This window comes from Ranitomeya imitator, chromosome 9 (assembly GCF_032444005.1).
Source record: "Ranitomeya imitator isolate aRanImi1 chromosome 9, aRanImi1.pri, whole genome shotgun sequence".
NCBI classification, from domain to species: Eukaryota; Metazoa; Chordata; class Amphibia; order Anura; family Dendrobatidae; genus Ranitomeya; species Ranitomeya imitator.
Genome location: NC_091290.1, coordinates 77669187 through 77675186, shown reverse-complemented (window position 1 = coordinate 77675186; position 6000 = coordinate 77669187).

The window sequence follows — 6000 nt, the reverse complement described above, 5'->3', positions numbered from 1 at the left end:
TGTTTCCCTTCTTCAAAAGTTGGGAGGTATGGGACCACATTTGCCAGATCACGGCAAGTGCCACAAATCCCATGAGGAATGAATGAGGCCAAACGCAGTGTTGCCGTAAGTGATCCGTTACACGGCAGATGCAGAAAAACTGCCCGATCTGCTGCAAAAGGCTACTTTCACATCAGCGATTCTTGCCAAAGTCTATGATGATAGTGTCATACTCACCAATGGGGGAGGCAGCACTAAAAGTGCCTAGGGCAGCAGAAACTCTAAATACGGCCCTGCCCTCATATATTTATACATTAACATAAGATCACCCCTTAGTCTTCGTTTTTCCAAACTAAATAGCCCAAGTGTAATAACCTATCTTGGTATTGCAGACCCCCCAGTCCTCTAATAACCTTGGTCGCTCTTCTCTGCACCCGCTCTAGTTCAGCTATGTCTTTCTTATACACCGGAGACCAGAACTGTGCACAGTATTCTAAGCGTGGTCGAACTAGTGACTTGTATAGAGGTAAAATTATGTTCTCCTCATGAGCATCTATGCCTCTTTTAATGCATCCCATTATTTTATTTGCCTTTGTAGCAGCTGCCTGACACTGGCCACTAAATGTGAGTTTGTCATCCACCCATACTCCCAGGTCTTTTTCATTGACAGTTTTGCCCAGAGTTTTAGAATTAAGCACATAGTTCTACATCTTATTACTTCTACCCAAGTGCATGACCTTACATTTATCCCCATTAAAGCTCATTCGCCATTTATCAGCCTAAGCTTCTAGTTTACATAAATCATCCTGTAATATAAAATTGTCCACCTCTGAATATATAGGATATATATATATATATATATATATATATATATATATGTACAGTACAGACCAAAAGTTTGGACACACCATCTCATCTAAAGATTTTTCTGTATTTTCATGACTATGAAAATTGTACAGTCACACTGAAGGCATCAAAACTATCAATTAACACATGTGGAATTATGTACTTAACAAAAAAATCTGAAACAACTGAAATTATGTCTTATATTCTAGGTTCTTCAAAGTAGCCACCTTTTGCTTTAATGACTGCTTTGCACACTCGTGGCAATCTCTTGTTGAGCTTCAAGAGGTAGTCTGTTGTGAATTCTGTTGTCGGGCTACCTCCTGTGGTCATGAATGGTACTTCGGCTGGTTCTGTCCATGGACTTCCTCTGGTGGGTGTTTCTGAGTTTCCTTTCACAGGTGACGAGGTTAATTCGTTAGCTGCTGCTCTATTTAACTCCACTTAGATCTTTGCTCCATGCCACCTGTCAATGTTCCAGTATTGGTCTAGTTCTCTCCTGGATCGTTCTTGTGACCTGTCTTCCCAGCAGAAGCTAAGTTCCAGCTTGTATTTCTTTGGTTTGCTATTTTTCTGTCCAGCTTGCTATTTTTATTGTTGTTTTGCTTGCTGGGACGCAGAGGGAGCGCCTCCGCACCGTGAGTCGGTGCGGAGGGTCTTTTTGCGCCCTCTGCGTGGTCTTTTAGTAGGTTTTTGTGCTGACCGCAAAGTAACCTTTCCTATCCTCGGTCTGTTCAGTAAGTCGGGCCTCACTTTGCTAAATCTATTTCATCTCTGTGTTTGTATTTTCATCTTTACTCACAGTCATTATATGTGGGGGGCTGCCTTTTCCTTTGGGGATTTTCTCTGAGGCTAGGTAGGCTTTATTTTTCTATCTTCAGGGCTAGCTAGTTCCTTAGGCTGTGCCGAGTTGCATAGGGAGCGTTAGGCGCAATCCACGGCTATTTCTAGTGTGTTTGATAGGATTAGGGATTGCGGTCAGCAGAGTTCCCACGTCCCAGAGCTCGTCCTTTATTATCAGTAACTATCAGGTCATTCCGTTTGCTCTTAACCACCAGGTCCATTATTGTCCTGACCACCAGGTCATAACAGTAGTCACCGGGAATGGTTTTCATTTCACAGGTGTGTCCTGTCAGGTTTAATAAGTTGGATTTCTTTCCTTATAAATGGGGTTGAGACCATCAGTTGTGTTGAGCAGAAGTCTGGTGGATAAACAGCTGATAGTCCTACTGAATAGACTGTTAGAATTTGTATTATGGCAAGAAAAAAGCAGCTAAGTAAAGAAAAACGAGTGGCCATCATTTCTTTAAGAAATAAAGGTCAGTCAGTCCGAAAAATTGGGCAAACTTTGAAAGTATGCCCAAGTGCAGTGGCAAAAACCATCAAGCGCTACAAAGAAACTGGCTCACATGAGGACCACCCCAGGAAAGAAAGACCAAGAGTCACCTCTGCTTCTGAGGATAAGTTTATCCGAGTCACCAGCCTCAGAAATTACAGGTTAAAAGTAGCTCAGATTAGAGACCAGGTTAATGCCACACAGAGTTCTAGCAGCAGACACATCTCTACAACAACTATTAAAAGGAGACTTTGTGCAGCAGGCCTTCATGGTAAAATAGCTGCTAGGAAACCACTGCTAAGGACAGGCAACAAACAGAAGAGACTAGTTTGGGCTAAAGAACACAAGGAATGGCCATTAGACTAGTGGAAATCTGTGCTTTGGTCTGATGAGCCCAAATTTGAGATCTTTGGTTCCAACCACCGAGTCTTTGTGTGATGCCCAAGATTGTTGGAAGACCATTCCCGGTGACTACCTCTTGAAGCTCATCAAGTGAATGCCAAGAGTGTGCAAAGCAGTCATCAAAGCAAAAGGTGGCTACTTTGAAGAACCTAGAATATAAGACATAATTTCAGTTGTTTCACACTTTTTTCACAGGCTATGTGCACACGATGCGGATTTGCTGCGGATCCGCAGCGGATTTTTCTGTGCAGAAACGCTGCAGTTCCGCACTGTGATGTACAGTATAATGTTATTCTATGGGGGAAAAAAAGCTGTGCAGATGGTGCATAAATATCAGTGCGGAATTGCTGCGGATTTCAATGAAGTGCATGTCACTTCTTTTGTGTGGACCTACAGCGTTTCTGCACCCCTCCATGTTAAAATTCTGCAGTGGCAAAAACCGCTGAAAATCCGCACAATATCCGCATCAATTCCACATAAAAAACGCGGCAAATCCACGGCTGCGGATTCTGCCAGGAGATTCGGATTTTGTGCAGAAAATTCTGCAGAAAATTTTGCACCTCTTTTCTTACGTGTGCACATATCCTTAGGCTATGTGCACACGTAGGAAATGTGGTGCAGAATTTTCTGCACTAAATCTGCATCTGCAGATTTGATGCAGTTTCTGTGCAGTTTCTATGCAGTTTCTGTGCAGTTTCTGTGCAGTTTCTGTGCAGTTTCTATGCAGTTTCTGTGCAGTTTCTGTTCAGTACAATGTAAATCAATGTGAAAAGAAAAAAGCTGTGCACATGGTGCAGAAAAATCTGCTGCAGAAACGCTGCAGAACTGCACAAAAGAAGCGACGTGCACTTCTTTGAAATATGCAGCGTTTCTGCGCAGATTTTTCTGCACCATGTGCACAGCTTTTTTCTTTTCACATTGATTTACATTGTACTGTAAATCACAGTGCAGTTCTGCAGCGGTTCTGCAGCAGAAAGATCTGCTGCAGTTCTGCACCAATTCTGCACTAAATCTGCATCGTGTGCACATACCCTTATAGTCATGAAAATAAAGAAAAATCTTTAAATGAGAAGGTGTGTCCAAACTTTTGGTCTGTACTGTATATATATATATATACATATATATATATGTATATATATGTATATATATACGTATATATTAAACTACACAGTCCAATATAGTAACCACTGAGTATATCCTCAAAAACAAACTGGATCAATACATAACTCCCCAAAAAATCTCTTTAGGATAAAGAGGGACCATTCAGATTTCCTTTAAAATTAATAAATATTTTATTTCTCAAACAATAAACAACAATATTAAAAATCCAAGCAGGTATTGCTAATAGTGGCAAATTCAGGTATAGCAACTGGCTTAGGTTTTCAAATAGGTTCAACAGATATTGCAATAGTATTATGGGTAAAATAGTCCCTATATAATGCATGTGCTCAGCAATAAAGGTTAATCCCAACACACTCTTACTATTTTAAGCAGGACTTTTGCCAATGTGGCCAAACCAGGTAACTAAATAAATAAATAAATCCATGTATCAAAGAAGTATACTTACATCAATAGTTTGTAAACAAGTCCGCAACGCCAGTGAAAATGCGTGATTAGATGCCACCACCCCGACGACGCCGTTTCGCCAAATGCTTCTTCAAAAATGGGGGCGTTTCGCTTAAAATAGTAAGAGTGTGTTGGGATTAACCTTTATTGCTGAGCACATGCATTATATAGGGAGGGACCATTACCTGCTTGGATTTTTAATACTGTTGTTTATTGTTTGAGAAATAAAATATTTATTAATTTTAAAGGAAATCTGAATGGACCTTCTTTATCCTAAAAAGATTTTTTTGGGGGTTATGTATTGATCCATATACCGTATATACTCGAGTATAAGCCGAGATTTTCAGCCCAAATTTTTGGGCTGAAAGTGCCCCTCTCGGCTTATACTCGAGTTACGGTAGCGGTGGGGTCGGCGGGTGAGGGGGAGAGGGCGCTGAGGTATACTTACCTAGTCCCAGTGATCCTGACGCTCCCCCTGCCGTCCCACGGTCTTCTCTGCTGTAGCTTCTTCCCCTCTTCAGCGGTCACGTGGGATCGCTCATTAGAGAAATGAATAGGCGGCTCCACCTCCCATAGGGGTGGAGCCGCCTATTCATTTCTCTAATCAGCGGTGCCGGTGACCGCTGACAGGAAGAGCTGCAGCACAGAAGACTGTGTGACAGGCGGGGAGCGCCAGGATCGCTGGGACTAGGTAAGTATGTCATACTTACCTGTCCCTGTTCCAGCCGCCGGGCGTCGCTCCATCTTCCCGGCGCCGCTCCATCTTCCCGGCGTCTCTGCGCTCTGACTGTGCAGGTCAGAGGGCGCGATGACGCATATAGTGTGCGTGGCGCCCTCTGCCTGATCAGTCAGAGCGGAGAGACGCCGGGACCGGACGCCGGGAGCTGCAAGCAAGAGAGGTGAGTATGGCTTTTTTTTTTTTATTGCAGCAGCGGCACAGATTTATGTGGAGCATCTATAGGGAAACATGAACGGTGCAGAGCACTGTATGGGGCAGTATGAACGATGCAGAGCACTATATTTGGGGCAGTATGAACGGTGCAGAGCACTGTATGGGGCAGTATGAACGGTGCAGAGCACTATATGGGGCAGTATGAACGGTGCAGAGCACTATATGGGACACAGCTATGGGACAAAAATGAACGGTGCAGAGCACTATATGGGGCACAGATATGGGGCAATATGAACGGTGCAGAGCACTATATGGCACAGATATGGGGCAATATGAACGGCGCAGAGCACTATATGGGACACAGCTATGGGACAAAAATGAACGGTGCAGAGCACTATATGGGGCACAGATATGGGGCAATATGAACGGTGCAGAGCACTATATGGCACAGATATGGGGCAATATGAACGGCGCAGAGCACTATATGGGACACAGCTATGGGACAAAAATGAACGGTGCAGAGCACTATATGGGGCACAGATATGGGGCAATATGAACGGTGCAGAGCACTATATGGCACAGATATGGGGCAATATGAACGGTGCAGAGCACTATATGGCACAGATATGGGGCAATATGAATGGTGCAGAGCATATAGGGCACAGATATGGGGCAATATGAACGGTACAGAGCATATAGGGCACAGATATGGGGCAATATGAACGGTGCAGAGCATATAGGGCACAGATATGGGGCAATATGAACGGTGCAGAGCACTATATGGGGCACAGATATGGGGCAATATGAACGGTGCAGAGCACTATATGGCACAGCTATGGGGAAATAATGAACAGTGCAGAGCACTATATGGCACAGCTATGGGGAAATAATGAACGGTGCAGAGCACTATATGGCACAGCTATGGGGAAATAATGATCTATTTTTATTTTTGAAATTCACCGGTAAATGCTGCATTTCCACC